The sequence below is a fragment of the Lactuca saligna genome, chromosome 1 (assembly GCF_052625555.1).
Source record: "Lactuca saligna cultivar CGN05327 chromosome 1, ASM5262555v1, whole genome shotgun sequence".
Lineage (NCBI taxonomy): Eukaryota > Viridiplantae > Streptophyta > Magnoliopsida > Asterales > Asteraceae > Lactuca > Lactuca saligna.
The window spans coordinates 85,477,830-85,493,234 of NC_136417.1; the positions used below are offsets into that span (position 1 = coordinate 85,477,830).

A 15,405-nucleotide genomic window follows, 5' to 3' on the forward strand; every position below is an offset into this window, starting at 1 on the left:
TTTCGTCCTAGCCTACCCATTCGGCTAACGACCCTCCACTAGTCAAGAGTGCGGTGGGTAAGAGAAGATACCCATTCAATCACCATATTATAAACAATTTCCTTAAACACCCCTTATAGACCAGCTTCGTGAATGAGGCCTACTAACGGTAAGACTGACTTTTACTCATACATATATATATATAATGTTAGACTTTTAATGTTATATATAGTATAGGGTGTATTTTACACTTTTAAAATACTAGGTGGTCAAATTTAACAATTATACTTTTAATTCAATTAATATTGTAAACCTAAACTTTTATGGATTTATTAAACCTCTTTTAATTATACACCTTAATTAATTAATAAAACCACAAGGGTGTGATTTGAACTTTTCAAAACATTACTAGGGTTTTAGAATTTAACATTCCTAATTAAACCTTTTAATCAACTTTTAAATTCCAAAACTTGATGGCAAGTTTTGAAACATTTCAAAAACATTAGGGTTAGAATTTAAATATACATCAAAATTTAAATTCCAAAACTTGAGGGCAAGTTTTGAAACCTTTTTCAAAACATGAGGGTTTTAACTATTTAAATTTCAAAACAACAAAACTTTTGAGTTCAAATTTAAACTATAAAACCTAAAGGGGAAAATACGAAACTTTTCATAACAACAAGGATCAAATAACAAATAATCTTAATTAACATTTAATCACATAATTATCCATATTTGATTTATTTAATGATATCTTGGAAAACAATTTACCAATTTAATCAAAATAATTAATCAATTATTACATAAGGAAACAAATATTTTATTAATTGATAAATATCTTTAATTAGATCAAGAATATAGTCAAATATATCATAAAATCGGATGTATATTGATCTAATAAGATAAGGAAACTATCCTTAAGCAAAAAACAACAAGAAATCCCAGTTTTCCCTCCATCTGACGCTCGAACTCGCCGAGTACCCCCATGGACTCGCCGAGTAGGGGCAACTCGCCGAGTCCACAGTGGGACTCGCCGAGTCTATGATGCAGAACCACAAAAATCGAATTTTTTCAACATAAAAGGCATCAATACAATAGAAACCAATCTAGTCTCTGATACCACTGATGGGTTTTGGTTATAAGAACATCCTATGTGCTCATACAAACCCTAATGCTTGGATCTAGGTTTCTCTATTGTACATGCTAGTTATACAAGACTATAAACCCTAATTTTAGCATTCAAGTAATCATATTAACATGAGAATAGGTTTAAGATCATACCTTGATTGTTATGTAGCAATAACAATCTCAATTCCCCCTTGTATTGACTTTAGAAAGCTTAGAGTCACAAATGTCACTCCTCTAATGGTTCACAAACACCAAGAGCAAGAGGATGAAGAGGAGAGAGGATGGAGGCTGCCCAAAAACGTGTGAAACCCTAGAAGGCTGCTTAGCCACGTTTTTGGGTCATAAGGGATGTATATATAGTTAGGCTATTAGGGTTATCTAACAAGGAAACCCTAAATTGGATGCTTAAGCCCTAAGCAACCCATGGACTTCATTCCTTAAGGCCTTGGACGATTTCTTATGGGTTTCCCCATAGAATTCGTCCACTCCTTAATATAAGACAATCCATAGCCCAAATTGCAATTATCTTATAATTACAATTCCAGTCCCTTAAGTTTAATTAATCTCTTTTAGTCACAAAACTAATTATCAATTAATTCTTGACTAATATTAATTAAACAATATGATTTCTCCTTTAATATATTATTCTCATAATATATTAATAAATCATATTTAATCCTTTCTCTCCATAATTCATCCTATCAAGTTGCTTTGGTGAAGGCAACCCAAAAGGACCATGCACCATCGGGTAAAGTACATACCAAAATATTTATGGACTTAGACACTAATTCAAAAATAAAACTTCCAACAAATGATGTAAAATGTACATGTGAACACTTCAACCGCTTTGGGACTTTGTGCAGACATGCATTCAACATACTCATGAAACATGGAATTAAGGAGATACCTAAACAGTACATTGAGAATCGTTGGAGAAAGGTTGTGATATCAATGCATTATAATTTTGGTAGACATGTATATGATACATGAGACAGTGAAATTAACAGATCTGTCAATCAAGCATACTACAACTTTGAAGCATGTTTGGAATACGTAAGAAAAAAATAACGAAAAAATGGATTTGTTTGTTAAGAAAACAGAAAACATGGTGAAGGAATATGAAAATGATCCTACAAATGAATTGCAAAAAAATAGGATAGATGTTGAAGAGGTAGGAAAGCTTATGGGCATAACTATTCCAAAAGATATTGACATCAATGTTCCAAATGTTCAAAGTAATAAAGGATGCAGAAACAAAAGTAGAATTCAAAGTGCAGCAGAAATAGCGTATAAAAATTCAAACAAGCAAACAAGAAGATGCTCAGGATGTGGAGAAAGGGCTCCTCATAACTTGCGGACATGCCCAATCAAACTTGTAGCAGAACAATCATCAAAAGCTACATAGATATTTACTGCTTTAATCAGTAATGAATAAGTCATAATTTTTTTTTTCAAAATAATATACATTTTGTTTAGTATACTTTACTCTTTTTATAAAACATAATTTACTATGATTTTGTCTTCTGGGTTTAATCTACTTTGATAATTCTTTCTTTGATTTGATAATATATTCATTCATGATTAAAGTTTTATTAATTGTTACTACAAGCATTTAAGATTACATATAACTATTATTCAATACATGTAATCATTACACATAACCATATACAATATTCATCTGTAAAATCATAAAATATTATGTAATACTACTTCATATGTTTTGTTTAATCATAAGTGATTAAAAATATGATTACACATAAAAAACATCTAACCATTACATATAACCATATACAACAACATTGTTCCTAACAAATATACAACACTGCTAATAAAAAATCTAAAGATAACAATATTGATCATCATAGAATAACATCAAACATGATAGAATCTTCAATAACAAACAATTTCACAAGTATCAAATATCAAGTTCCCCATTTTCCAAGATTCTTGTTGTTCATATTCCTAGCTAGATTTTCATACAGATTGTAGCTAACTCCAAGAAGTCTTCCACCATTACTTAGAAAGATTATCTCCATTGAACCTAACAAATCTTTACTACATATCTGATGTAGAGAAATGTTGTTCATTAAAATGAAATATTCTTTAAATGAACAACATTCCTCTACTTCAAAGACATCTAGTAAAGATCTGATATGTTCAATGAAGATAAACTTTTTAAGTAATGGTGGAAGAGGCATTCTTGGAGTCAGCTACAATCCGTATGAAAATCTAGCTACAAATAAAAGAACAAGAATCTTGAAAAAATGGGGAACATGTTATTAGATACAACAAAATTAGTTCTTTTAGACTTATAGACTCCATATTTTACCTGAAACAAAATGGAAGTTGTTTAGATCATAAATTAATAATGGTGATATATAAAAATTGAAGAAATTAATAAACAAAACTAACCATTTGGAAATATAAGGACTCATCTTTGAAGAAATATAAGGCATAGCATGAGGCTACCAACTTTAGTTTTCATTTATAAAGAAAAGATTATTCAATACAAACACTAAAAAACAAAAATAAAATCTTACAAAGATAAGATTCTGCATGGTGATGTATTCCATGCAGTAAAGATAAGCCCACTTATCAAGAAAAAGATATAATAAATTATAATGTATTGTACAATATATATAATCATTTATGATTACAAAAAATAATAATCGATACAATCACTAATGATTACATATAAGCAACATATAATCAATAGTAAAAACATAAATTACATATAAAAATATAACATAATCACTTATGATTAACATTCAATAACATAATTCACACAAACAAACTTTGATAATAAAATCTACCAAAATACATATTAACTTGTTTTCCGTCACCATGTTTTCCATCATTATAAAAACAAACATTCTTCACAATATCCATAACATACACAACATAAACAACCTTGTTCTTATAACATCATCAATAAGAAAATATTCAATCAAAAAAATTTAAACAACCTTCTTTCTATATTCCATTGAGCATCATATGCATGCTTACCACGAATCTTTTGATCAACTTTTTGATACTCATATGCAGCTTTCAACACATCATCACGCTTTGTATTGATCTCAGAAGTTAAGATTGCTTCTGCATATTTCATTCTCAACTTTTCCAGAAGTTTTTCTTGAGAACCACCTTCTTTTGGAAGACCACATTTCCATTTAGAACCTTTTCTCGAAAATAACTCTCGATATGTCTCATAGCAAAACTCCACAATCCACTTTGTTATAAATTGTCCTCCATGTCATTGTCAATCTTACTGGAGTAATACTTTTATCAGCCATTTCATTTGCTTTAACATGACCGATCTCTTTTAGATACTTCAAAAAAGACTTTTTCTGAAAATCATATATGATTTCAAGTCAGAAAAATATAAGTATAATAATTATAAAATATATCATATATGCTTTCAAATTTAAAGAATAAATATCATTTGAAACTTACAATGCCTTTTACGATGCTCATTGCGCGTCGTAAAAGGCTCAGACGATGCGCAAATGCGCGTCAAGGAAGGCCCTGTCATAAAGAGAGACGACGCGCATTTACGACGCGCAATTACGACGCGCGTTTACAACACGCAATGTGTATCAAGGAAGGCCCTCTCATAAAGGAAGACGACACGAATTCGCGTGTTGTAACCTTACGACATGCGTGTTAATGACACGCAATGCGTATCAAGAAAGCCCCTGTCAAGAAAGGCCATGTCATAAATGAAGGCGACACACATTTTTGTGTATCGTAATTTTAATTTTTTTTAAAAAAAAATTAATTATAGATTTACTGATTTTCAAATTAAATTTGCATTTCATGTCTCATAATACAAAAAATACAATACATTGCACAAAAGTTAATGTCATACAAATAATCATTCCAATAGTAGACAAATGTAATACATCAAATAATCATTCCAATAGTAGACAAATGTAACATTTTAAATTTTTTTATATAATTAACTAAATTATTAGCCAAATTTCCTAAACTACCAACATACTTTTCTATGAAGAGCATTAACACTATTCTTTTCCATCAAAAAATTCAAAACCTGCATAATTAAATTAATGTTTAATCAGTTACAGGTCAATAAGGTAGGTTTAAGCAAAAGATTTTCATAATAGTAAGATTTTACTTACCACTGTTGTTAATGACATTTAAAGAAGCAGCCGAACAAACACCCCCTCAGAAGGATTACTACCACATAACTGTTGATAGTTGATACTTTATTACTAAATGAAACCAAAAACAAAGTTAAAAAGTAAACAAAATTAGAAGGTTTTAGTCAAACTTACAAAGGCTGTAATTCCAAATATTACTAAATGACATTGATTGAACCACCTGCAGATTTACCATTTTGTCTCAATGAGATTCACTACTGAACACATTCTATAGTTTGTAAACTAATATATATATATATATATATATATATATATATATATATATATATATATATATATATATATATATATAATGCTTCACTATTTCCAAAACCAAAAGCTGAATCCACCAACAACTCCTACATGTTCATAGTCTTTAACATAATGTATAAGTAAAAAGAACTTGTAATAGATATTAACAACAATGATCATAATCATACCTGAAGCTCAAGTTCAGCAGCAAGCCTATAACTCAAGATATCTTCTATATCAGATACTTTCTCCATTTGGTCTAACTCCAAAACAATTTCATCATCTAGACGCTAATCATCCACTTTTCTAATTTATCTTTCCACTTACAAAAATATTGGTTTTCCCATTATACCCTTTATCATTAAAAAAATATATGAAGAATCAATTCCAAATCAAAAAATGTATTGGTTTTCCCATTATACCCTTTTCTAATTTATCTGGTTGTTGAGTTCAGATGTTGGTGTTTATGGGAAAGCAGTACCCTCTAAACCCACCAAAAAGTAATGTTAGGGTAAAACTGTATTTTTCTGAAAAAATTTAGGGTTTTTATGTGAATATCCCCCAAAACAAACATTTTTTTTTTCTGTTGTGATGGAATGAGCCATGATTCCATCATAAGGAACACTATATTAGAAAGCTAAAACCAACCTGAACAAGGGTTAGGGAGCTGTTGGCTACCTAATATAACAAATTGCCCTGCAAAAGCATATGACAAAGATCTGAATCATTAACAACTACTAACTCACATTATCTTATTAATGGATACTCAAGGGTAAACTAGTCAATAGCAGCAACAAAAAAAAAACACTATACATATTCCTTGCATGTAATTTAGATTTAGATGATATAAACTGCAAGTATGTTAGTTGCAATATATTAGAACTTAGATTCACCTTGGGAAGATTAAATCCAAGAAAAAATATAGGAATTGTGAGGCACTCCAAGTAGAACCTGTTATAATACAACAAAAAGCCAGAGATGTTAGAATACATGCATGTATTTAATGTATTTAATATTGTCACGTGTGGACATGCAAGCTGTCCAATGTCAGGAATGGCGGGTAAGAAAAACGTACATTTTTATAAAAAAAAAATGAATAAAAGTCCAAGCGGTTGATTTTGTTTTCGTTTAATTGTAAAATTGAAACTTCACTTGCTAAATTTTTTAAAAAATGGGAAATTTAATCACAAATAAAGAAGGTAATGTCTCTCGGACATTTGATCAAACATCTTGCATGCAATCTGATTTCTAATCTTTTGGTCATTCTAAGCAATCTGATTTCAAACCTTTCTATTAATTTTGATCAGTTTGTTCATCAACTAAACTTTAGTTCCTCAGATATCCAAGTCATAAGACTAAACAAATCAAGACATTAATGAAAATAAATAAACAAATAAATAAAAGACAAAAACAGCGGGCAGGTGTCTATGTAGTTTTTACTTTTCACATAGAAGTTTGATATCCCACACACACATTTAATGAATCATTTTTCCTTATTATAATATAACATAAAGATATTTTAATTAGAAGTATATTAAAAATTATATGCTATTTTACGAATTATATGTTATTTTACCAATTTACCCAACCTGCTAATTTATTTTGGTGTATAATTTTATTGTTAATTAGGAATTTTGCACATGAAATATAATCATTAATTGAATTTTGTTTTTTAATGCTTCTTCCATCTTCATGCCATTTCTTTCCTCTCCGACCTCCACCCCTGAAAATACAACAAAACTATTAAAAAACAAATAATAATAATGTTTTGTTTTGGGTTATATACTTATATACAATAAATAGCAACGTACTTTCGATTATTTTTTTAAATTATAGTAATGTAAACAATTTTTAAAGTAGAATGTTCTAATAAGAATTTTTTTTATTAAAAGTGTTGTAGTTTGGTAAAATTTTAAAGTAGAATTTTTTTTTATGAAAAGTACAATTTTTAAATGTTACTTTTTTCAGAAAAAGACCTTGTATTTTTTCATTTTTTTCAATTTGGCCCTTTTAGCAGCTACTTTCCAAAAAACTTGTCAAATGTGAGGGTTTTTTTCAGAAAAAAAGAGGGTTTTTTTGGAAGAAAAAAAAATTGAGGGCTTTTTTGGAAAAATGAAAAAATACAAGATCTTCAAGAAAAAAAATGATGTTTATCCAGAAAAAACTCAATATATAAGGTCTTTTACGACCTTTTTTCAAAGTAAAATAAAAACGTGCTGTTTCTTTCATTTTTCCCTTTTGTTATAATCCCCTCCCCTATATAAATATATTAAAAAACAATATTAATTATAGAAAAAGATTTAATAATTAAAAAAAACTAACCTAACATCAGCATATGCAAGAATCCAACCACGATCAAGAAGACTTTTTGACTCATTACACGATTTTTTATGAAGCAACTCACCACAAGCACCATGTGCATGAAGCAATCCAGGATTTTCGCTTTCTTTTTTCCTTTTATGTGAATAAATAATAGTCAAACCAACTTTGACTCCATCAGTAGAAACCACTTGATGATTTTCACAACCATAAAACTCAGAAAGATCATTCCATGACTTTAACTCCCCATAGTTATTACTATTTGATTTATTATCTATTGTGGGTCCCACAGAAGTTGTGCCATATAAAACACATGTTCTTTCTTGAAGTAGGTTTTGTTGTTGAATGATTTCAAATTTCCCATTTGATAAATTATAATCAACAACTGCATCAGGCATATGAAAAGAAAACAAATTCAGATGGTAAACAAAAAGTAAGGGCTTGTTCGTCATAAAATTTTAACAGAAACATACAACAGGTGATGAAATTGTAAATCGCATGATTGGTGAATAAAAGTCATAATTTGGTCCATGTGAGATTTGGGAAACAGATTTTGGAAGAGGAAGAAAATGTAATCCCAACTCTTTAAGATGGAACACATCCTGTTAGACAAAAGGGCAAAAATGTCTCAAATTTTTATACCCAATAAACGAAAATAACAATATATGAAATCTGAATCTGAATCATCATAACATTAATAAAACTATAAAAAAAAATTATTTCTTGGAAGAGGCAATGCAACTGAACAAAGCCTGAATCTTTCACCTTCTTTAACAATAAGCACCAAATGTGTCACAAAAGTCAACATCCTCAAGCACCAAATCATTGTCATCAATAAATACATTCTGTAACATTTAAAAAAAAGGTAAAAAGAAAGTCTTTTTTTTTCATTAAGAAAAAACAACATATCTCAAAAGAAAGTCTAACTTCCCACTTTCTTGGACTTGAAGAGTGAAGAGGGCTACGAAGGATATAATGGTAATTTACTGATTGCCCTTCTTTGTTAGCATTGGTAAAAAGATAAAGATAGCCTTGATGATGCTCGATAATGCAATGTGCACAACACATTCCCACACAATTGTTAAACCAGATAGAGGATCAGTTGCATTGATCATAAAAACCTAAAGAATTTGAAGTTTGAATGATTCTTGAAAGAAAAATCAATGAAATAAAAAACAATTAAAGCTAGTATATAATAATACCTTTGAATATGTGGTTGAAAACACATAAACAGTCACAAACTTAAAATCCTTGGTATGTCTGATGTTAACATGCACATTTTCTTCATGTTCTTCTAAGAGTATCACATCTTCATCCTTTGATCCAAGCATACTACAATATATCCTAAAATCATATACAAGAAATATAAAATGTTTAAATTAGATAAGAGATATAGAGTTTAGAAAAAGTTGTATATACTTATATAGGATACCTGTAAGGCTTCTTTTTTTGATCAGTGACAATGTATAGCAATGCTTGACCCCCTTTAGCCCATGCCACATTACAGACCCAATCAGCTTGTGGCTTGCTACAAAGATATCCTGAATTCAAATCTCTCACACATAATTTGAAGAAATCGTTGTATTTGTCATACATGGTGTATGCAATGAATCGACGATAAGGTGAGACTTCTGATACCTCTTCATATGCATAACCTAAATCAAGTCATGTTAAGAAATTAAATGAAGTGGAAGAGAATTAGAGATCGTTGAGAGATGTTGAAATGATACTGGAATTGGAATTACCCCAAAATCTTTCTGCTTCTTGATTGTAATCGATGAGTTTTTGTTCAATCCTCTTCCCGGAGATGAAATCGAACCCACCTGTTGGACTTTTATGTGAAATGAACTCTTCGTTTAAGCTAGCTAATCTCCTACAGAGTACTGGATATTGTTTCCCTTCCTCCACTCTCCTGTAATACAACCTGAATTTCACCTCCAAATTGCCAAAGAAGAACATGTGATTTGAATTCGCATCCCAAAGAAATCAACAAATTAGCTAATGAAATGCAAACGGAAATTGAAGGTACCAGGGCCCCCAGCGAGGGAGAAGTAGAAGGGCATAGATAGAAGGAGACAGCGAGGGAGGGCGACATACGACAACGAAGAGGAGAGAATGAGGAGAGTAAGGAGTCACATAACCTTCAATCGAAGGTGTTTTAAGTGAGAGGAGTCGTTGGATCTCTTTGATAAATTTATTGAGATGTGGTTCAAAGCCCTAGTTCTTTTCGTCGAATGGCGTGATGAAAACATACGGAGACTCGGCGACATCGTGGATAGAGAAGAGTAGTGTCTGATGGCGCTAATGAAGACATACGAGACAAACACTCTTTACAGAATCCATGGCCGCTTACAGCTGATGGGGTACGATGCTGGTGATGGCGGCTTAGGTCTTGTAAAGAGTAGGGAGAGAGAGTGCAGATCAAGGTACTGGAAGACGAGCTTAGGCGGGTGTTTAATTTTTTGGGGTTTGATGTTGGTGATGGGGTTCGATACTGGTGATGGCGACTTAGGGCCTCACAATAGAATTAGGGTTAGGGTTCTTTGTTAGAGGATTGTTGAAGGAGAAGAAGCATTAGGCGGGTGTTTAATTTTTTGGGATTTCATTTCCCACCATCGTCGATTGAAAAAAAAAGCGAGAACGCGCCTTCCTAAAAAAAATATAAAATGACATCTTTACACGATACGCCTTTTACGGTAGGTGGCCTCCGTGTTTTTTTTGGACATTAATTTTAGGGCGCGCAAAAAATGTGTGTCTTCTATCCTTCACATTTGCAAAGCTGACATTATTTTTTAGGGCACGAACAAATGCGTGTCCACTGTCAGCGCGTGTCGTTGTTTGCGCGTCATTAAAGGGCTTTTTTCTAGTAGTAATACTTATCATTGAAATCAGCATCATTTGCACCATTATCGATAACCTCAAAAGCACGTTTCTTCAGATTCATAACAATAAGATATATGTGCTCATGCCTCAAAACCGGGAAAAATACCTAACATCAACATGTATAATATTAGAAATAATATATATATATATATATATATATATATATATATATATATATATATATATATATATATAAATGTATAAAAAAATAAATATACCATATCAACATCCTTCAAAACCTTCAAGTCTCTATCACCAAAAACACTACGAGAAAAGCTCTCCTTGAAAACTTTATATTTTCCAGTTTCATTCAAATGAGTATATTCAAATAACAAAGTCTGTAATATAAGAAAATCATATATGATTATATAATAGCATGTAAATATTTAATAAAAAAATTATTAATAATAAAATAAAAACTTACAGTGTCAAAATGCATGAACAATCTGAGTGGAGAATTAACAACATCTCTGAATTTCTTTTCATGATTTAGTATACGAGACCATGAGTTAAGAAGACTAACATGCAAATGGGTTTTTTAATAAAGACTTTCATAATTAGCTCGAAACCCAATAACATCTGTTTCCATAAGCAATACAATATCCCTGTATATATTTATTTAAATGTTATTTAAAAGAAAAAAAATTATAATTATAAAAATAAAAAAATATATTAAAAAAATTACCCTGGATTTCCTTGAAGACTGAAAAGCCATTCACAAACAACATTTTCTACTTGTGTCAAACAAGGTTTAAAATTAATCAACCTTTCCTTAAACGGTGACTTATAAACATAAGAAAACTTCATTTGTCTCTTTCCTTTGACATCCACTACTGAGGTTGCTTCTTCATTTATATCTTTATGTTTGCTAGAAATAGGTTTTGATGGTCCTTCTAATGTACCCAAAGGGGGTGCAAAAGAAACTGGATTAGCATCAATAACATCAACATTTGGAATAACACACTCTAGACCAGTACTTGGGTTTCCCAAAATAACTCTATCCTTAATCTTTTTCTTTGTCATCCGTTCAGAAGAAATTTGACTTTGAGATGACTTCTTGGAACCTTCAGAATCTTGACTAAATCTAAGACTAAAACTTAGAACAAGATCATTTTTCAATGATCGAGTCTCATTTGAATCATTGTTTTTATTTGCACAATCTTCAACATTTTCTACCCAATAAAATTATAAAAATCATATATGAATAAACAATAATTATAAACACAAATATATATGAATAAGAAATAATTATAAACAAATTACCTCCATCTTTATTTTTATTTGAACAATCTTCAACATCTTCACCTTCTCCGTCATTCTTTGCTACAATAATTTTATCAACAGTACGATCTGAAATTACTTTATTCTTGTGATCATCCTCACCCAAATTTACAGTCCCTAAATTATTAAAATCATAAACGAATCATCTATATAACACATTTATATATATTTTATGTATTAAAAATACATAAATAAAAACTTACGATCATCAATACCAGTCAAATTCAAACTCACATCATCTTCAACTAGTTTCTGATTTAAACAACCATCAGTACCTATAAAATTCAAATATAAAAAATTAAAATCATATATGATTAAAATATATATAACAATAAAATATTCCTACCTTGATCCAAAGTTTTAAGAAAACTTTCAACAACTGGATCGCAAATAAATTGACTAAAAGATACACCTTCCTGACTATCAATTAGACCCATACTCTTAGTAACATTTTCGACAACAGAATTTAAATTCATGTCCTCTTCTTTATTACATCCACTTCAACATCCTTGTTCATCATCTTCATCATAATCACCTTACCTTCAATGTGATTTTTACCAATATTGCCCTCATGTGGACCACTTCCATCCCCCTGACCACCAGAACATTTCCCTTGATCATAATCTTCAACATTTTCATCATCATTAAGAAAATCATTCCCATAATCTTCATCATTAACTTGAAGAAAACCAGGTGTTAATATCGGTTCTTTATATTTTTGTGAAACATAACGGAAATCAAATCTTTCAGTGCTTACATCTTCAACAGGAAATAACAATTTCCAATTTTTCAAATTTTGACTTTGAGGAAACTTCAACACTCCCTCATCTATGTTTACAACAAGATCCTTTTTCAAATCCTCCATCTTCTGATACATACATGAAATTTTACTTTCATACACCTACATAAGAAAAAAGATACTTACAACTAAAATACTTAAACATAAAAAGTCATAAATGAATAAACTAATTAAATCATAAATGAATAAAACTATATAATTATCTCTACATCACTAACTTTATTAACATCAAAATCTTCTTCATCCTCATCACATAAATCCTCTTCACCATCAGATTCAACCTCATCACCACCAAATTCCTCCTCATTATACTCAGATTCTTGAAATTCTTCTTCAACATATGCTTCATTAACATGTCCACATCCAAATCCTCCAGTCTCTTGTAAAATATCCTCAAGAAACCTTATCTTCTCTGACGTCCAATAAAAAATAGTTGGACGTTTACGTGTGACTTGCAAATGATCAAACTTGAAAGTATCCACATACAACAACTACAAAAAGCATATATAAAATCATAACATATAACATCATATATGATTTTGATGTGTAATATATAATTAAACAAAAACTATACTACATAATCATATATGATTATATGTAATAAAATCATATATGATTTATTATAAAAACAAACATATTTTTACAACTAACAAGAATAATAAATATCAAAAAATAACTCACGTACCATAAGGTATGTTGCTGGTTCATAAAAGAAAGAAGATTCTTTCTCTGGATTGTAAACCTTCTTCGTCCTTACCAAACAATCCACAATGTAATCGCACCAGTCAATGCTACTTAAATCAATATCTCTTCTGATTAAATACAATGGATTCAGATTACATTTACCCATGCTTGTAGACTCATAGAAAGTATTAATAAAAAGAACCAAAAAATTGATTCTGAAGTTGTCATCAGCAGCACTAGTTTGAACAAGTTCATTCATTAGCTGTTTCAATCTCAATTTATCAATATTTTCAAACCGTTTCTTCCACTCAAACATACAGCTCTCTTCATTATTCTTCGAAATGTAATCCATGTTTGAAAGTAATGAGCCACCAGATGGTAATCCTAACATCTCTTGAACAGACTTACTATCAACACTAACTTCATAATTATCAAACTCCACCTTCAAAGATTCAAAATTAAAATGATCAAGAACATAATAAACAATCTTCAACGATACGTCAATCATCTTCACCCTACAAACTCTCAAATCCCATAGCCCTAACACAATCCTTCTGGTTCTCTACTTAAACCTTGAATAACACCCAACAATGACCCGGGTGAACATCTATTCTTCAATGAAGGAAATTCTTTTATAACAATAGCTTTTTTATCTTTCTTCAAAACTTTAGTTTCTCTCTTTGGTTTCTTTGAAGATCCAGGATAACTCTGAAAATCTGAATCATCTTCATCAGATAGTTCACGTTTCTTACTTACAGTTTTGATCTTAACCCTCAGCTTCACTTTTGGTTGTTCAATAACTGTTTTTTTGGATGTCTTTGAACGCGTTTGCGACACCTCATTCGCCTTCTCTCTTTTGGAAGATGACCATGTCTTCCTTGAGCTATCTACATTCCTTTTTTTAAATACAATTTTCATTACAAAAATAGTGTTAGTAAAAAATAAAACATACATTTATCATTACTATTCACTAATGATTATAAACAAAACAACAAATAAAAATACAAGCTAAATGTTATATATAATCCACTTAAAAGAACCCCAACATCAGTTATGATTACAAAATTAACTTTATATTCATGTTTGATACATAAAAATACATTTATCATTACTAGTTAGCAATGATTATAAACAAACGTATAAAATCATCTATGATTAAAAGTAAAAATAAACATATAACTAGATGTTATGTTCAATACACTAAAAAAATAAAAAAATCAGTTATAATTACAACAAATAACTTCGAACAGTAAGTTATATGTTTATTTCTACTTCTAATCATAGATGATTTTTTTTTGAACTGTACCTTCGAAAATAACAACACTTCTACCGCATTCGATATTTTTCTGATTTTTGAATTTTTTTCGAACATAGTTTCTTTTGAAATCCTTATCTGTGAAAATATAAACAAAAACTTACATCAAAAACCACCACAAACAAACATAGTAAAAAACATATCAACTCTAAATGAGACAATCATCAAAATCAAGTTAAAATGACGAAAAACCTACTGAATCAAAACAAAAAACACCATTATCAATATAAAACGACAATTAACTAATTAATAAAAACATACATTATCAATAAAATGAAAAATAACTCGCATTCTAACCTTTCATTTGGATTAAGGAAGATGCAACTTCGTTTATATTTTCTCCTGAAGATATTTACTGATTTCTCAATAACAACTAAGAAATGAAAACTAGGGCAAAATGAGATAAACAAAGAAGGGAGAATTTCATATATGTCATTCTTAAACCTCAAAATATCATATTTGCCCAACTTAATTTCTTAATATCATATATATCCTTCATAAACCTTCAAAATATCATATTTGCCCAAATCCTTTTTTATAATGTTTTTAATATTTTATAATCATTTTTAATAACTTAAAATTACTATAATAATTAAAAAATTTAA

At 29.9% G+C, this 15,405-nt stretch overlaps 1 pseudogene; it reads right to left on the reverse strand.

Annotated features, from left to right (window-relative positions):
• Nucleotides 1-3,029: 3,029 nt before the first annotated feature.
• LOC145009331 (uncharacterized) lies at nucleotides 3,030-10,108 on the reverse strand (annotated as a pseudogene).
• Between the last annotated feature and the right edge of the window lie 5,297 nt (nucleotides 10,109-15,405).